Source organism: Scyliorhinus torazame, chromosome 17 (genome assembly GCF_047496885.1).
Source record: "Scyliorhinus torazame isolate Kashiwa2021f chromosome 17, sScyTor2.1, whole genome shotgun sequence".
Lineage (NCBI taxonomy): Eukaryota > Metazoa > Chordata > Chondrichthyes > Carcharhiniformes > Scyliorhinidae > Scyliorhinus > Scyliorhinus torazame.
This window is the reverse complement of record NC_092723.1, coordinates 150338959-150358500: the sequence shown is the minus strand read 5'-3', so window position 1 is coordinate 150358500 and position 19542 is coordinate 150338959. Positions and strand designations below refer to the sequence as shown.

The 19542-nt window shown below is 48.3% G+C and overlaps 1 long non-coding RNA gene across 1 annotated transcript in view; it reads right to left on the bottom strand.

The window, feature by feature from the left end:
- LOC140393585 (uncharacterized) overlaps positions 1–19542 on the bottom strand; it is a 35410-nt gene that overhangs the window by 10442 nt on the left and 5426 nt on the right. Inside the window, exon 2 of the long non-coding RNA XR_011935680.1 lies at positions 3872–3989. This is a non-coding gene — a long non-coding RNA (uncharacterized lncRNA). The remainder of the gene's footprint in view (positions 1–3871; positions 3990–19542) is intronic.

Here is a 19542-nt window from a genome sequence, read left to right as displayed (position 1 = left end):
AGGAACTCCCATCCTCCTTGCGCCTATCTTCCCACCATCATCTCTCTGGCGCGGGAAAAGAAAAAGAAACCCCCGCTTTCTAGAAACATCCCGCCCCCCATGGCGCAGCTCCCCCTACCGCCCCGTTCCCATTCCCCATCCCCCGCCTGTGTCTCTTTTTCCCCTTCCACCGGCGCCCACATTTCTCAGTGTCCCCCCCTCCCCAATTTAGACCTCTATACATCAACATTGTTGTCTCCCCTCCAACATCAGTCCCTCAGTTCTGGTCCAGTTTCTCTTTTTGAATGAAGGTCCATGCTTCTTCCGACGTTTCAAAATAGTAATGTCTATCCTGGTGTGTGACCCATAGTTGCGCCGGCTGCAACATCCCAAACTTCACTTTCTTCTTATGCAGCACCTCCTTGGCTCGATTGAAACTCGCCCTCCTTCTCGCCACCTCCGCACTCCAATCCTGATGCACTCGTATCACCGCATTTTCCCATCTGCTACTTCGTACCTTCTTGGCCCATCTCAGAACAACCCCTCTGTCATTGAAGCGGTGAAATTGCACGATCATCGCCCTAGATGGTTCTCCAGCCTTTGGCCTCCTCGCAGGGACCCGGTGGGCCCCTTCCACTTCCAAGGAGCCCGAGGGGGCCTCAGCTCCCATTAGCGAGTTCATGCCTTAGCCTATAGGCCCAAACCCACCAGATATCAAACTGAACATAGAGGACACACCTTTTAACATTTATAGAAGTCACATGGTCAGACCAGTTATCATATTGTCAGGTGGCATGTGAATAGAACACCATGTGATATACCCTCCAAGAATGTCTCATACTAAAATTCCTATTGAATCCTGGTCATTCAGCTACAACACATACATTGGATAGAAGAGCAACTGGATTGATCTACAAAGGGGTTAAGCTGTAAGGACAGTTTGAAAGCAGCTGAATTAGTATGGTAAATCCAGAAAATTACTTCAAAGTATGCTGGCCCGTAAGAGCAGCGGATATGTTTTTAAATTAGTGAGAAGCATATTTAAAACAGATATCAAAACAAAATATCCTTCTTGAAAGGGGTGAAAAATCAAAGGCAACAAGAATGTACTAAACACAGTTGGAGGCAGAAATGGTCGATCGAGAGTACAGGGATAAACTTTTCTCATTCTTGGCATTTCTTACTCTTACACTGAATACTGTTTTCTGTGTGAGTACATTTCTTTTGAGGATTTTTGTAGCGATAACTTTCTATCCTGTACATATGTTTCCTGTGGAAACATTTTAAGATAATGTTCATGTCGTTATCTTCTTTGCATTGTGTAACCTTTTTCTCATCTATATCCAGGAGGGCATGTCTTATGAAGAAAGGTTGAGGGAGCTAGGGCTTTTCTCACGGGAGCGAAGAAGGCAGAGAGGTGACTTGATAGAGGTGTACAAGGTGATCAGAGGCATGGATAGAGTGGATAACCAGAGACTTTTCCCCAGGGTTGAAATGGCTGTCACGAGGGGACATAATTTTAAGGTGGTTGGAGGAAGGTATAGGGGAGATGCCAGAGGTAGGTTCTTTTCACAGCGAGTGGTGGGTGTGTGGAATGCACTGCCAGCAGAGGTGGTGGAGTCAGAGTCATTAGGGACATTTAAGCGACTCTTAGACAGGCACATGGACAGCAGTAAATTGAAGGGGTGTAGGTTAGGTTGATCTTAGATTAGGATAAATGGTCGGCACAACATCGTGGGCTGAAGGGCCTGTACTGAGCTGTACTGTTCTATGTTCTTCTATGTTCTATGTATCCAGGTGCCTCTTGCTGTTGTTCCAGTCCTCCCCATCTTATGATGGACTTGTATGCTAGCATTCCCCTCAACCAGACATGTTCTTACAATGCCCCATCACAGAGCTGACACACATCATTGCTAACATGGGATTTTTCTTAGCTGCTATTTTCTTTTGTGGTTGTTCACTCTGGGAGTCAGATTAATCATTTTTTTCTGTCCTTTATATACGGATTGAGTGGCCAGTTAGCTGCATGAGATGTGTTAAAGGATCACTTTAGCCTTATTGATTACTGTACTTGTGTCATTCAGAAAGAAACTGTGAGCGATGCATCATGAACTCAGAATACCTTCTAAAAACTTACCCATCACAGACGTTAGACTCACCGATCTGTAGTTCCCAGGCTTTTCCCTGCGGCCCTTAAACAAAGGCAAACGTTTGCTACCCTCCAATCTTCAGGCACCTTGCCAGTGGCTGTCGACGATTCAAATATCTCTGCTAGGGGACCTGCAATTTCCTCCCTAGCCTCCCACAACGTCCTGGGATACATTTCATCAGTCCCGGGGATTTACCTACTATGATGCACTTTAAGACCCCCAGCACCTCCTTCTCTGTAATATGTACATTCCTCAAGACATTGCTATTTATTTCACTAAGTTCCCTAACATCCATGCCTTTCTCAACGGTAAATACCAGTGAGAGATATTCATTTAGGATCTCACCCATCTCTTGTGGATCCGCACATAGATGATGATCTTGTAGATCCTTAAGAGGTGCTACTCTCTCTCTAGTTTGTCTTTTGCCCTTTATGTATTTGTTGAAGCTCTTTGGATTCTTCTTTGCCTTATTTTCCAAAGCAATCTCATGTCCCTGTTTTTGCCCTCCTGATTTCTCTCTTAACACTACTCCGACATCCTCTATACTTTTCAAGATATCCACTTGATCGCAGCTGCTTATGCAAGTCATATGCTTCCTTCTTCTTTTTGACCAGAGCCTCAATATCCCGAGTCATCCAGGGTTCCCTAATTCTACCAGCCTTGCCCTTCACTCTAAAAGGAAGGTGCTTACCCTGAATCCTGGTTAAAACACTTTTGAAAGCCTCCCACTTACCAGCCATCCCTTTGCCTGCCAACAGACTCCCCCAATCAACTTTTGAAAGTTCCTGTCTGATACCATCAAAATTGGCCTTGCCCCAATTTAGAATTTTAACTTTTGGGCAAGACCTATCATTCTCCATCGCTATCTTAAAACTAATGGAATTATGGTCACTGGTCCCAAAGTGATCCCTCACTAACATTTCTGTCTCCTGCCCTTCCTTATTTCCCAAGAGATGGTCAAATTTTGCCTCCTCTCTAGTCGGGCCATCCACATACTGAATGAGAAATTCCTCCTGAATACACTCAACAAATGTTTTGCCATCCAAACCCCTAATTCTATGGTTTTCCTAGTCAATGTTGGGAAAGTTAAAGTCTCCAACTAATACCACCCTATTTTTCTTGCAGCTATCTGTAATCTCCTTACACATTTGCTCAACTGTAAGTATTTATTAACTGCAAGAAAATATATACATAGGTACAGTAAAGGTCCAAGCTAGGAGCTGTCTCCATGCTTGCATCTACACATGGCTCTGTCCAACACTACACTGACCCCCTAGGTTTGGATCATGTATTCTCTTCCATCACTGTGTGGGCAGCATTGTACTCAGTCCTATCTTAACTCTTCAAAGACCGACCCCTTATCATTCTTGTCTCTGTAACACTTACAGTAAACTGCATTCATTTTGAAAGCTGGGATTAGCTTTTAAGAATAATTATTAAAATAATAGAGCCACGACTGAATATTTATACCAGTTTAACTAGTCTCCGGCTTATACTAAAAACTAATCCCACAAGAGTCAAACAACGACAAACCTATGGAAAGTTGTTTTCAGGCTAGGTTAAAATATTACTTTGCCGGAACCATGTTTGCACTAAGATGTTAATTTCCCTTGTGTATAAGGTGTATATGCTTGGCAAAGACCATCTAAGATGCAACCCATTTTCTATTATCTTTCTATCCATCTCCATTTGTTTTCTATTCAATTTTTTCATCTGCTTGGCCACCTCTGTTTGTTCCTTACTTGATTTATCTGTCCTTCCGGCCATGCTAATCCAATCCAACTTGATTTCTCTATCTCTGTTCTCCTGGCATGTCTGCCTTCAGTGTTTTCTGCTTTGTACCTATTGGCTGATGTATTTCTGTGTATGAAAAATAGATAAAATGAAAGCATTGAATTAAAATGACAGCACAGAACATGGAAGCAAAACAAAATCTGTAAAGTGGAAAGGGTAAAAGTAATGTTGAAAAATTAGAGAAACAAGTGAAAACAGTTAGGTTGGAAAAATCAATACTTCTGCATCTGCTTTTAAAATATTTAATTATTCCTGCCTAACCATTAGCAATTATGAATATAATTGCACACATCTTCGAGAAGAAGAAAGCGAGTATTATTGATTGCACCATTATTCTATTGAGAAATATTTTTATCCTATGGCTGTTAAGGACACAAGAATTGTATTCCCAATGTTAATGTTATTATTACTAATTTTACTAATACTATAATTGTTCGATTACAAACATAATTTTTGTATCATAAATTCACTAACATGCATTGGTCAAGTTTTATAACTCATTCCCACCCTGTGCAAGATATCAACTTAATTGGAAAGCTACTTCAAATGGATGAGCAACTAGCCAACGGAATGGTAAAATGAGTCCTGACTATAGTTAGGGGCAATGCATAATAACTTTTAGTTATATTTGTGTTAGGAAAAGTGGAACATAGGTTTCATTTAGTTTAGTTTGTGTGCTTGTTGATGGAAATACTGGAGGGCCTCTTTGCAAAAAGGTCAGATTTTCCAGATTGTTTGTATACATGCATTTTTAATGAGGTTTTCCAACCCTTAATGTGAAGAACTGGGTTACAAAGGGGTTATTAGTTTAGTGATTTTGGCACAAAACCCAAAGTAGAAAAAACTGTTGCTGACTAGCAACAGGGGTCCAGTGACCCAGGCACCTAGAAAGACAGAAAAGAAGTTCAGAATGTGTATGTCAAAGAGTGAAGGCAGGAGTTTGATGCTCTTTGAAAAGGAATACTGCAAGACTTCTGTGGACTGAGTTTAGGGACCTCATGTGTTTGCTCTTTAGTTGAAGCAATAATGAGTTTAAGAGTGCGGTTTTGGGTGACATAGGGAGAGATACCAGTTGGGGGGAAAAGCATCTAATGAATGCTCAAATCCTCCAAAAGAAAACTGGGCCAGTCCAAGCAAGGAGCCTTGGTGTTAAGATAGTAGTAAATCTTAACTGGGATTTTGTGTCTGTAATGAACAGGAGGAGTTTGAATCATCTTCTGGTGTTTGTACTGAGATCCTTCCAATTTTTTTGTCTGGTGTAATATAATTTATTTTTCTTTGTTTAATAAATGCTTCAGTCTTCATGTTTAAAGTTCATCAGTAAACTCAAGTGAATTTTTTCGCTATCATGTCTCCTGGCTTGTCCACTGTTAACATCAGCTGGGATCATAACAATATGAACATTGGTCAGGCAAAGGGCAGCTTCCTTTAGGCTGTGGCAGACCCACCTTGTCCACCTCAATAAGTCACACAAAAAAATCACCCCAATACCTGTTTCCACTGATTTTTCTAAAATGAATATATTCTGAACACTGTGCTTGAAAATTCTAATTTAGATGTATTTTAGCTCAACAGTTCATATGGGTAGACAGCACAACAGTCATTATCTCAGTACAAGAACTGCCACTTCATACAACTGACAGAAATATAGATATTCTGCCCCAAGTAAAATTTAACCAGACTACTCAGTGACAAGTACAGAATCACAGACTTCAGTTTTGCACTGTCACCCTTCTTATGAAGCACCTGTCTATCTATTTTTGATGATCCTGTGTAGATCTTCAACATGCCACACTGCCTCTCAAGGCTTCCTTATATTAATATCACATATTAAAATAACCAAGATGTTTAGATTGACTGTTGAAATGTAGCCCCGGGATTAAAAAAGATTGCAAATGAATTTCAGCAAATTGCTCACTGGATTTCCAATTAATATACAGAGTAAAATGTCTGCCTCGTTTCGCAAATAAACATACTTGCATTTTGATATTAATTTGGCAAAAAGTTAGCATTATCTTGAACCGATTTTGCACAGCGACTGTTTTACACGATAATGCAGACCTAGGCTCTTGTACAGATGAATGCGGCATTTTAAAAAGCAGACTTACTCAAGCTTAGCAGCTTTGAATGGAACAAGCTGCACTGGACTTTACTTAATGCAGCTATGATTTTCTTTTTTTTGCACAAGTGCAAATTTTCCTTGCTCATTCTGAAATCTTAATCTGGAGTTGAGAAACACGGAGCAGGGCCACGCTTATACCTGCACCTTTGTCTCTAGCTCGACAGTTTTATGGTTTAACACTTGACTTCAAATTTAATAAATAAGATAGTCAGCAGCTTGTCTTGAACTGAGAATCTGAGGAGAGTTTACGTCATAGGGTCCTGACACTTGTAGTCTACCGAAGATACGCGCTACTTCTAATTAAAGGAGGATCCCTGCTGTTCTAGGGCAACAGTTTTGTTCTCCATAGTTTCACTCCTGAACACATGAAAGTTGATCCTTCAAAGTAGCTTCTCAGAAGTTGTACATTTTGAATTAATTTTCTCTGTAGGTCTCAGTGCCTTCACTGAAGGTGACAGCTATTACTGGCACCAACATGAGCAGTTTGAGGAGACACTCATGTTGTTCTCCCCAGAAATGATGAGAGTCATTTAAGCTTACAGTTTTAGAGAAAAGAATGTTTAGTTTTATGGAACAAAATAGGCTGTGGGATCAATTTTAATCTTTGACTCCTGGGTGATAATCTGGCAGAGATTTATTTCAACAAAATGAACATTTTGTGGATCTTTCTTTCTTTGCACTTAACTCAGTTGTTTCAAATTTGACTAAAACGATGACCCTCCAAGAAACCAACATTAATAGCTACTGCTGCTGTAGACTACTTCAGTGTGTTTGGTCCTTTTGTGTAACGTTTACTTCATGTAATATTCCTTCATATTTACAAGGCTTCGCACACATTATGTAGACTTACAGCTAAGCGATTATTGTTAACATTACTCATCCATAATTCATTTAGATGTTTACAAGGGTTGAATGTGATGGATAAGATAATACATATGCCTTTTTCAACTCACAAACTATTTCAATGCACTTCCCGTGTGCAGAATAAAGATTGAAGCCTGGATAAGTTGGCCATGCTTGCTTGCCTGAAAACCATTGTGCAATGGGGACCTTGTGTGGTGGCTCAGGGCTCAATCTGCTGAGACTCCCAGTCATTCATCAGCCCAATGACTTCATAATGGATCATTATGCAGGGCTGCTGCTATCAGGTGGTGTAGTTGCATAGATGTCAGGATAATGTCATCATGCAGACCCAACGCTGCGTGTGGGAGGGTACGACAAGATGACAGTAGGAGAGATGGAAAGATTCCTTACAGTACCCGGAGGAGAACTCCTGTTCCTCTTGGCCCCCAAGAAATCTGAAAGATCTCATGCAAAAGTTTCACTTGCTTTGCCCCACTGGTGGCTTTGGTTCTGTACAGGCCTCCAATGACTATAAGGTGAAATCAAAGGGCAGCAAAGGGTTGTAACTTTCACGTGTTAATTTAAGTCCTTCATCCTCTATGCTGTCAGAACCCTGACAGTTAAAATGGTGAGAGGTGGGAACATTGAGACTTCTATCCAGCTCCCATTTTAAACTGGTCCTGTTGGGCAGGCTGAGAGTTGGGGTGGACATGATTGGGGATTAATAGCCACAAAAGAGCCTTCTGAGTTACTGTGGTCGATGCCATATATCTACAATACTTTTCTTGGGCCAAGAGAAGCACTTTAGGTCAAATAACAATTCACAGATTGTGCATAGAAAATGCTTCAAAATTTCATTATATTCCCAGTGAGATCATAGGACTCTGACTTCCATGAGATAATGAAGTTGCAACTGCATCCCATGGGAACCTAGGTTACCTATTTCAAGGTCTCCGCCAGCATAGCAGCAGCCTGGACACACGCAGGAATGGAGAGTCGGATTAAGTTTCCAAAGTGTCAGCCTTCAGTTAGTGGTAGCACCTTTTGAGATAGCTACATTCATTCCCCAGACTGCAACAGTGACTACACTTTGGAAGTTTTTCATTGGCTGCAAAGGACTTTGGGGTGTCCTGAGCTTATGCAAGCTGTAATATGAATGCAAATCTTTTTAGAAGGTTGCGGATTCAAATCCACATAAGGACTCAAGCAGATAATCAAGACTAAGGGCGGGATTTTCCGGGATCATCGTGGGCGGGACGGAAAATTTGACAGACCAGCAAAAAAGGTCCATTGACTTTGGGTGGGAATGTACGGGCCCACAGCGGGTGGGTCCTGAAAATCCCACCGGACATATCAATGCATTACTGGGGTGGAACTGTATTGTTGGAGATCAGATGAGTCTTCAAATGGAGATCCAGTCTGCTCGCTTGGATGTAGTTGATCCTGTGACATTACCCGAAGGACCGGGGAAATCTGGTGTACTGATCTACATTTATCCTTCCACCAACACCACTAAAAATAGGTTATCTGATCATTGATCACTTTGCTGTTTGGCAGAACTTGCTGTATGCAAACTGGCTGCAGGCTTTCTCGACATTACCATAGCAAAAACACATCGAAAAAAATGTCATTTAAATGTAAAGTATTATGGGATGTCCGGTGGACAGTACAAGCACTATCTAAATGTGAGGGCAGAATGACTGGAAACAGTTGCTATTAACTGTAGAAATCAAGTATTTGTGTTTGCAGGGCTGGGAATTTCTATCCAAATTCTCACATAATCACCAAATTGTTACAGCGTAGAAGGAAGATATTTGACCCATTGTGTCGACCCCAACTTTCTAAATGAACGTTGTGAGCGAAATCTTGCCATGCTTTACAAAGTGTCAGTTCCCGTGAGAAAACCGGCGAGAATCCCACCGATGCCAACAACGGGAAAAGCTCACCGCATATTGAGCCTCTTTCACAAAATTTTGTTTCCTCACATGATTCACACTGCACTCGTGGAAGATTTTCTCTGAATTGCTCGCCCTGGGAAAACTTAATCTCTGTATTCAGTGGAATGCTCCTTTTAAACGCCTCGCAGAACTCCCCTGCACTTGGCCCCAGTCCAGTCGGGGGTATGGCTACCAGGAAGACTGCGCCACGATTCACAAAGGGAGTCCTCACCAAATTCCACGATGGTGTGGAGCAGAGCGGTGACGTGCTTTTTATCCCTTCTCCCACACACGTTCATCAACCAAGGTCACCATCCCGCCTGGAAGGCAGTGGTCGCGATAGTGAGTGCCAGCTGGCTCCATAAGAGGACAGGCCAACAGTGCTGATAGAAGATGAATGACCTTCACAGAGCCAGAGTAAGTCTGTCTCCTGATGTCTCCCGCTGCACCCTTCACACACTCCACAGCTCCACCCAGCCACCTCTGATTCCCAACACTTCCCATGGCACCTTCCACCTCTCCCCATCCAGCCCCACTCCCCATGTTCCCCCTAGTGGATGATCTGCTCCTCAAACCCCTGGTCCCACTCACGACCAACACATACCAGACTTCATCACCATCTGACCCGTAGGACTCCCACCTATGCTCTCCTCATTTATCGAGGCCACCAGCAGGAGCGGGCACAGCCAAAATGCCTAATGCCCTTTGAGGAGAGACTCCTTGAGGAGACAGATGAGGAGCAGGACCACACCTGTGCAGAGGGTGAAGTGGGGGCAGCAGACAAAAGTGAGAGCCTTCAAGACATGCAAGCCTCATGTGAAGTGATGTCCCATCGTTCATCCCGGTGATACACTAATGCCATCTTGCTTCCCTTGCAGGTTCATCAGTCGACCTGCCAGGACAATCCTCACACCCTTTGGACACCACAGACCTGAACAGCTCCAAGGGGGACATCCGAGAGACAAGCATCGGGGAGGAGTCACAGCTGTCACCCACACACTCCATCAGTGCAGATATTCACACCTTAGTGAGAAGAACCAATCGGCAGGCTTCTGGATCACTCATTGGTGAGCACCTCACAGCTGAAGATCCACAGCAGGCAGAGGAAGGGAAGTCCCAGGGATCTGGCATATGGCGGGATGCTGGCGCCCAGGACATTGCTGAGCCCCAGGCCGATGATGTGCCCAGAGCTGCTGGAGTTGCAAAGGTAGAGTCACAAGCATCAGGAAGGGATGACAACATCCCTCCTCGGACTCCAAGGCCGACTGGAGGAGTCCCATCGCCTTCTGGCCCAGGAGATGGTGCAATCACTCCAAAACAATGAGACCAACACTCCGAGGAGAGCTTGGCGCAGGATATGCACTCCATGGTGGGGATGTCCCCCATGTTTAAGCTCATGACATCCATGGCTGAGGGCCTGAGTTGCATGGTGCAGAGCTTCAACTACATGGTGCCAGCACTGGTGGGAATCCACAAGTGTCAGCGCCAGTGAATGGCGGGGCTTCTGGATCTCATTCCAGCTACCACTCTATTCCATGGAGAGGCCTGGGGGCCCCAGGCACACGAAGGGATGAGGATATGAAGGAACGCAACCTGGGGCCCTCTGTCCAGCAGATCTGGGGGGGGGGGTGCCCAGCCCATCTGAACCCCCCCCCCCACCTGTGAGTGACAAACCTCCAGCCCTGCACACGGAGGAGGACAACAGTGCAACACCTATGCAGCCCAAAATTAGGCCTGGACCTTCGAGGTCGAGGCCCCCCAGGGGACATCTGCCAAGATCATCCCAGGCAATAGGGCGTGGAAGGCCATAGTCTGCCTCAACCTCGGCTGTGGATCCTGGGAATACACCTCATTGTAGTCGGAGTGGGTGGGTGGTGTAGAGTAAGAAACTATAGGCAACTAGTGGGCACAGATGAACTAAGGCGCAAATAGAGAAGTCACTATTGTAATCTCACACATGTATTAAAAATCACTTTGTTCATGCATGCAGGTCCTCCTAAATGTCATTTCATGGCGCCATGTTCTGCAAAGCCCCAGCGCACACTCGGTGTTTCATCCCTGTGGAGTGTGGGAATCGCAACGCTGTGTCTCTCCCACCTCCCACAATGACGACGCAGTAAAGACGTGCTGCTGCTGACACGAGCCCCCTCCCCTCCCAAACCCTACATACATGGAAGATAACACCTTGGCCCCACCCCCCAAAACATCAATGCTCATGCGTCTCATGTCTCCCACTCTTCCCTAGTGTACTTGGGCATGCCTATGCTGCGGGCGAAGCCCTGCCGTCTTTATTCATCTTGCCTCGGTCTAAGTTGATGTACATGTGGGTCCTCATGAATGACGCATCTGTGAACTCCCTCATGCACTTGCGTGCGGTTGACTGTGATAAGCCGCATAGGTCACTCATGTAGCTCTGAAATGAGCTGTTGGCATAGATGTTCAGAGCGGTAGGGCCACAAGAAATAGTTGACCTCCCAGTCCATGTGGTGCCAACTCCTGCATCACCAGGCACAGGTGGCACGCCATCCTCCAGGGCAGACGCAATCTTCTCCGGCACTGACAAAGTGTTGAGTGCCTGACCACCTCGGATGTAAGGTGGAGAAAAACACCAGGACCCCTGACCTTGAAGTGGGCACTGGTAGCTGAGTTTGTCATCCAGTGTCCCTGGGCCCCATGATAAGCCCGTTCATTGGCAAGTCACGTTCAACTCTCTGTCAGGCAGGAGTCCGACAGATCACTGAGAATAAGAGGAGCATCGCTCTGTCCTAAATAATTCATACTCCTGCAGTCTGCAGCCAATGGCTTTAGTGCCCTGCACATGAATGTAGGAACCATCACGAGACCTTCCGCGGGCACCACATTGGTGAGTTGATGCCAGACCTCCAGATGGAAGAGCCCCAAGGCTCTTCTCTCCTGAGTCCTGGTCATAACCAAACTGAGATGCTATGAGGTTGTCCCTAGCTCTTTACCCGATGAGGCGCCTAGCCATCACCGAGCTCCTTCCTCCTGCTCCACGGTTTGACCCTCACTACCCTCCTCGGCCTCCTCCTCATCTGGGGAGCTGTGATGCTCTTCCTGGTCCAGCTGCTCTCCTGATGCAGTGCCAGGTTGTGTAGAGTGCAGCAGATCCCAATGATACGGGACATCCTCTGGGGGCTGTATTGTAGGGCTCCCCACAGCCATTCCGAACATCGGAACCACATCTTCAGCAGTCCAATCGGCTGCTCGACCAATGTGAGCCTCTGCTCTGGCATTATCATTCACGTCCTGAGGAGGTACCCTTTGTCCCTGAGGAGCCATCCCTCCATCAGCTGCTCTCCCTCAAAGACGCCTGGGATCTGTGAGTGTTGCAAGGTGTAACTGCCACGGATGCTCGGCAGGAAACGACACACACCTGCATGATGCACAGACGACTGGGACATTGAGGGAGTGGTATCCCTTGTGGTTCATAAATGGCACCCCATGCCGCCATGGAGACTGCAGAACACATGAGGATGACACCCTGCACTTGAGGCATGCTAGTCCTGTGGGCGAAGCCCAGGGCCCTGGTGTCTTTATTCACCTGGTCCCAGTTCAAGTTGATGTACATGTGGATCCTTGTGAATAGCGCTTCTATGACTACCCTTAAGCACTTGCATGTGGTTGACTGAGATATGCTGCATAGGTCACTCATACAGCCCTGAAATGAGCTGCTGGCATAGAAGTTCATAGCGGCGGTAATTTTAAGAGCCACAGGAAATGAGTGGCCCCCCGGTCCATGTGGTGCCAACTCTAGCATCACCTGGCACAGGTGGCACGCCGTCCCCTGGGACAGACGCAATCTTCTCCGGCACTGGACCTCTGACACCTGGAGGTAGAACAGTGTTTCCTCTGAGGCTCTACCATCTGTGATCCTATTCCTAGGTTATCAATGGCCTCAGGCTCCCCTCCTCTGCAGGGCACTATTACCGACTGCGTGCAACAGCACGTCGCTGTCACTGCTGCTGGTCGATTGCAATCACTAAAATTGCCAACTCGACTGGCTGCATGATTCTCCCGAATCAAATTTTGAAAGGAAGAGAACATCAAAATGAACGATGAGGAGTCCTGACACTGCCCTGACCCTCAGACATCCACCCATGCACTTCCTCCTACATGAACGCCTTACCACTGATCCTCCCTCTGTCTCCTGTGATACAATAGACACTTCTCCACAGTTGTCCCTCTCAATTCCACGGAAAGAAATCCTTTGACCCTTGAGAGTCTCAGCAGTCCCTAACAACCCCCCCCCCCCCCCCTGCCCCCCCCCCCCCCCCCCCCAACAAGTGTGAAGTGTTAGGGCAGTCAAGTGCATTCAATGGACCAGTATTCTAACATCACAGGGGAACTAGATTATGCCCCCCCACCCCCGCCATCATCATCTTGAATGGGGTGAGTGATGAGAGACTTCACCACAATGCCTTGCATTGGGGGCCACATTTGTATCACCTCTCTATTATGTAGGCATTGGAGTTCAATGCTTGGGGGACATGCTTCCAACTATTTTGATCACCATAAATAACAAATTAAACTAAATCAAATAAACTGAGAGAAAAATTAAAGGCTTAATAATTGGGCACCTATCAGTGGCACACTCGTTCATTGCAATGAAGACCTAATTGGCACAATTCGCTCATAAACGAAGGGTCAGGGAGCTGATCAGGCAACTGGTTTTCCCTTGAGGAAGGCGAGGCACATCTGATGCATGTAAAGACTAGAATTAGCATGTTGTCTTCATCCTCAGCTGAGGTATGAGGGCACCCGCATACCTCAACTGACATGGGCTGCGGATTAAACAAGCCTTCCAACTGGAATAGTTAGCAACCCAGAAACTATTCCCTGACAGCCTGGCGTCCATAACGACTGGGTCTTGAACTTCCAAACAGCTCATGCCCTCTGGCTTCAAAGTGCCCGAGTGTCGGGATTCATTCTCACTGTGGTTGTCCCGTTTCCACTCGTCGGAAGGTCTTCAGGCCTCATGAGGCTAGAAAACACACCTTCGCAAATTTCCCAACTCTGCCCACGCAGCTTGGTTTCTCATGGGACCCCACCCAGGAACCTGACAGTCGCCCTCAGTGCTGACCTTGTGGATTCACCTGCTCCCACCCTCTTTCCAGCAGCCACACTGGGAGGGCAATCCCTCAGCGGTTAAATCACCACAAGCCCAGCAAGAATGATGTAGGACATGCTGCCTGCACATCAACCGCCAGACCACTTTACACCTGGAGGCTCACAGACCCTCAGTCCTGTGAGTCTCCCCAGCCCCCCGGGATGCTGAGGCTGAATCCCCAACTACACCAGGTCCCAAGTTGAACTTATCTGGGTCCCCGCATCCTCTCCGCTGCCCCTTTATGACTGGCACCCTGGATGGTAATGGTGACCTGAGTGCTCGCTTGCGATATCCCCTTCCGAGGTGAGGTTGCCACATTCTCGTTTTTATACAGCTGTTGTAAATTGTGCCGTTGTGACATCATGCGGGCGATCGATGAATATTCAGTCAGGGGGGAAGCCCCAGAGGGTGGCCTAGACAATAATATTATGATGAATTAAAATGAGGTTCCATGCCGACCGCAGTGAATTTCTCACCATGCCGCTGGCAAGTGGGTCTGTAAAATCGGAAACCGCGAATATGCTGGAGAGAGTTGTGTTTTCCAATTTTCAATGAATTTTCAGCGACCGCACCATTCTCACTGAAGCCGAACGCAGGCACAAAATCGCCCCTTATGACTTAGTGCCATTCTCCTGCCTCGTCCCCGTACACTTGCACATTGTTTCTATTAAAATGATCATCGAATGCCCTCTTGAATGCCTCAATTGAACCTGCCTCCGCCACACAACCAGGCAGAGCATTCCAAACCCGAACCATTCACTGTGTGAAAAAGGATTTCTCATATCAGATTTGCTTCTTTTGCAAATCTGTGCCTTCTCGTCCTTGATCCTTTTTCAAGTGGGAACAGTTTCTCCCTATCTGCACTGTCCAGCCCCCTCATGATTGTGGTGTTCTTTGTGTTGCTTATTTCACGATGGTTGGCATAGTGTTCACAAAGACCACAAAACAGCTTGGACTTAAACAAAGCTATACATTTATTAACACTACTCACTTGGATTCATAGATTTCATAGAATTTACAGTGCAGAAGGAGGCCATTCGGCCCATCGGGTTTGCACCGGCTCTTGGAAAGAGCACCCTACCCAAGCTCATACCTCCACCTCCACCCTATCTCCATAACCCAGTGACCCCACCTAAAACTAAGGGCAATTTTGGACACTAAGGGCAATTTATCATGGCCAATCCACCTAACCTGCACATGTTTGGACTCTGGGAGGAAACCAGAGCACCCGGAGGAAATCCACGCACACACGGGGAGAATGTGCAGACTCCGTACAGACAGTGACCCAAGCCGGGAATCGAACCTGGGACCCTGGAGCTGTGAAGCAATTGTGCTAACCACTATGCTACCGTGCTGCTCGACACGTACGCCTCAAGAATACAGAATTGATTCATAACATCCAAACTACAATCATCTATAGCTAATCTCACTACTGGTTTAAACTATGATCTATATTCACCCTATCTGTACTAACTCTCACTAGCTAACTCCTGCACATGCTCTCCCACAAGGTTTAGCATCACTATCTTACACAGTTGTAACCTGCCTCTAGTGGCTAATCTCAACACTTCATTAACCCTTGCAGTACTGACAGTTGTGATAATACCACAATGATTTTGAACATCTCTATCAAATCTCCTTTTAGTTTTCTACTCTCCAAGGAGACCAGTCCTAAACTCTCCACTCTATCCCCATCACTGAAGTTTCTCATCCCTGGAACCAAGCTTGTAAACCTCATCTGCACTCCCTCCATTGAATTGACATCCTTCCTATTGAGTGGCATGCAGAACTATACACAATATTTCAGCTGAGGTCTAACTCGTGTCTTATATAAGTTTAGTATAACCTACTGGCTCTTGTGTACTCTATGTCCCATTAATAAAGCCCACGTTACCAAATGCTCTGTTGGAGAAACTTTACACCGCAGCCAGCAGCTACGTGACATTAACTCTGTCAATGACTGCTTAAACACTCCTGCTGACCCTCTCCTGCGGGGTAGGATCACAACATAACCGAATTTCTATGAGCTTGACGTCCCTACCACTATCCAGGAACATCAAATGTCAACCCAAACTGAGGTCTCCCCACCTCCAGAGTAAGGTTTATATTGTGATCAGGAATTTATGTTCACTAGCTGTTTGTACATTTCAAAAACATCATTTTAAAGTATTCAGTATGTTTAACAGAACCATTCCCGGACACATCAGAAGGATGCTTTTACCAGTGTGATGTGCAGTCTGGGGCTAAAACTAGGGAACTTGTGGCTGCTTTAACTATGAGGGTAAGGTTGGGAGCATTAGTGGAAATGTCTGTAGCTGGTGGGGAGCTCTGGCTGATCGCAGCTCTGGGTCTGGGAGGGTCGGAGCTCAGGCTGATTGCAGCTCTGGGTCTGGGAGGGTCGGAGCTCAGGCTGATCGCAGCTCTGGGTCTGGGAGCTCAGGCTGATCGCATCTCTGGGTCTGGGTGGGTGGGGAGCTCCGGCTTATCGCAGCACTGGGCCTGGGAGGGTCGGAGCTCAGGCTGATCGCAGCTCTGGGTCCGGGAGGGTGGGGAGCTCAGGCTGAGCGCAGCTCTGGGTCTGGGAGGATCGGAGCTCAGGCTGATCGTAGCACTGGTTCTGGGAGGGTCGGAGCTCAGGCTGATCGCAGCTCTGTGTCTCGGAAGGTGGGGTGCTCAGGCTGATCGCAGCTCTGTGTCTCGGAGGGGGGGGGGAGCTCAGGCTGATCGCAGCTCTGGGTCTGGGAGGGTGGGGAGCTCAGGCTGATCGCAGCTCTGGGTCTGGGAGGATGGGGAGCTCAAGCTGATCGCAGCTCTGGGTCAGGGAGGGTGGGGAGATCAGGCTGATCGCAGCTCTGGGTCTGGGACGGTGGGGAGCTCAGGCTGATCGCAGCTCTGGGTCTGGGAGGGTGGGGAGCTCAGGCTGATCGCAGCACAGGGTCTGGGAGGTTGGGGAGCTCAGGCAGATCCCAGCTCTGGGTCAGGGATGGTGGGGAGCTCAGGCTGATCGCAGCTCTGGGTCTGGGAGGGTGGGGAGCTCAGGCTGATCGCAGCTCTGGGTCTGGGAGGGTGGGGAGCTCAGGGTGATCGCAGCTCTGTGTCTGGGAGGGTCGGAGCTCAGGCTGATCGCAGCTCTGGGTCCGGGAGGGTGGAGAGCTCAGGCTGATCGCAGCTCTGGGTCTGGGAGGGTGGAGAGCTCAGGCTGATCGCAGCTCTGGGCCTGGGAGGGTGGGGAGCTCAGGCTGATCGCAGCTCTGAGTCTGGGAGGGTCAGAGCTCAGGCTGATCGCAGCTCTGGGTCTGGGAGCTCAGGCTGATCGCAGCTCTGACTCTGGGAGGGTGGGGAGCTCATGCTGATCGCAGCTCTGGGTCTGGGAGCTCAGGCTGATCACAGCTCTGGATCTGGGAGGGTTGGAGCTCAGGCTGATTGCAGCTCTGGGTCTGGGAGGGTGGGGAGCTCAGGCTGATTGCAGCTCTGGGTCAGGGAGGGTGGGGAGCTCAGGCTGATCGCAGCTTTGGGTGTGGGAGGGGCGGTGCTCAGGCTGATCGCAGCTCTGGGTCTGGGAGGGTGGGGAGCTCAGGCTGATCGCAGCTCTGGGTCTGGGAGTGTGGGGAGCTCAGGCTGATCGCAGCTTTGGGTCTGTGAGGTACCCTCAATAATGACGCTTAGAGATTAAACTGTAAAGAAGGCTTTATTAGACTAAAAGCTATGCTAGAGCTAGAGACGAGAGCTGACTGTTACACAGACCATGAGGCAGCCCTTTATGTATGTCTCCCAGATGGGCGGAGCCAGAGGCGGAGTCCCCAGGGTTCCAAGCCCGGTCTTAAAGGGGACATCACCTTACATGATGATAAGGCAGTAACCGTTCATCACATTCACCCCCTGTTTAAAAAAGAGTCCGGCTGGGGTGAAGTGTCATCATAGGTCCATCCGGCTCGGTGGCCGGATCGTCCTTCTCGACCTCCTCAATTCGGGCTGTAGTGCGACAGGCATGGACGTCCCGGTTGAGGGCACATCCGGGAGAACAGCGGTCGGAACTTCGGTCCGGGTCGGGGCAGGGGAACTAGGCAGGGCCGGGGGTAGCGGTGCCGGCACCGGCGGGGTGTGTAAAGGGGGGGGGCGCAAGGGTAGGGGCTCACCAACGGGTGGTAGGGCCGGAAGGGGGTGTGTTGTAGGGGGCGATGGGTCCTGCAGGGGAGCGGTGCGGGAAGGGGCGTTTGTGGATCCAGCGGGTGCCAGATCCCGGAGGGAAACCGTATCTTGCCTGCCGTCGGAGTACTCCACGTAGGCGTAACTGGGGTTGGCGTGGAGCAGTCGGACCTTTTCAACTAGGGGGTCTGTTTTATGGCTCCTCGCGTGCCTCCGGAGAAGAACAGGTCCCGGAGCCATCAGCCAAGGTGGAAGCGAGACCCCGGAGGTAGACTTCCTGGAGAAGAGAAACAATCGGTTGTGAGGGGTCTCATTCGAGGCCGTGCAGAGGAGTGACCTAATGGAGTGTAGGGCATCAGGTAGGACCTCCTGCCAGCGGGTGGTTGGGAGATTTCTCGATCGCATGGCCAGAACGACAGCCTTCCACACTGTCGCGTTCTCCCTCTCCACCTGCTCGTTTCCCCGCGGGTTATAACTGGTCGTCCTGCTCGAGGCGATGCCTTTGCTGAGTAGATACTGACGCAGTTCATCGCTCATGACCGATGTACCCCGGTCGCTGTGGATATAAGCGGGGAAACCGAACAGGGTGAAGATGCTGTGCAGTGCCTTAATCACCGTGGCTGAGGTCATGTCGGGGCAGGGAATGGCGAATGGGAAACGGGAGAACTCATCGATCACGGTGAGGAAATAGGCATAACGGTTGGTGGATGGGAGGGGCCCCTTGAAGTCCACGCTCAGTCGCTCAAAGGGGCCCGAGGCCTTCATGAGCCGAACCTTGTCTGGCCGATAGAAGTGCGGTTTGCACTCCGCACAGACTTGGCAGGCCCTGACCATGGCCTTGACCTCCTTGGTTGAGTAAGGTAGGTTGCGGGACTTGATGAAATGGACGAGCCGGGTAACCCCCAGGTGGCAGAGGTCATTGTGGATGGCTTGCAGGCAGTCCTCCTGTGCGTTGGCGCATGTGCCACGGGACAGGGCATCTGGGGGCTCGTTGAGCTCCCCTGGACGATACTTGATATCATACGAGTAGGTGGAGAGTTCGATCCTCCACCTCAAAATGTTATCGTTTTTTATTTTGCCCCGTTGCGTGTTATCGAACATATAGGCGACCGACCGTTGGTCGGTGATGAGGGTAAACCTCCTACAGGCTAGGTAGTGTCTCCAGCGCCGTACAGCCTCCACAATGGCTTGTGCCTCCTTTTCGACTGCAGAGTGTCCAACCTCGGAGGCAGTGAGGGTTCGGGAGAAGAATGCTACTGGTCTGCCTCCTTGATTGAGGGTAGCAGCCAGGGCAATGCCTGATGCATCGCTCTCTACCTGGAAAGGGATGGTTTTGTCCACTGCGTGCATGGCGGCCTTGATGATGTCGGCCTTGATGCGGTTGAAGGCCAATTGAGCCTCAGCCGAGAGGGGAAAAGTGGTGGTCTTTAGGAGTGGGCGGGC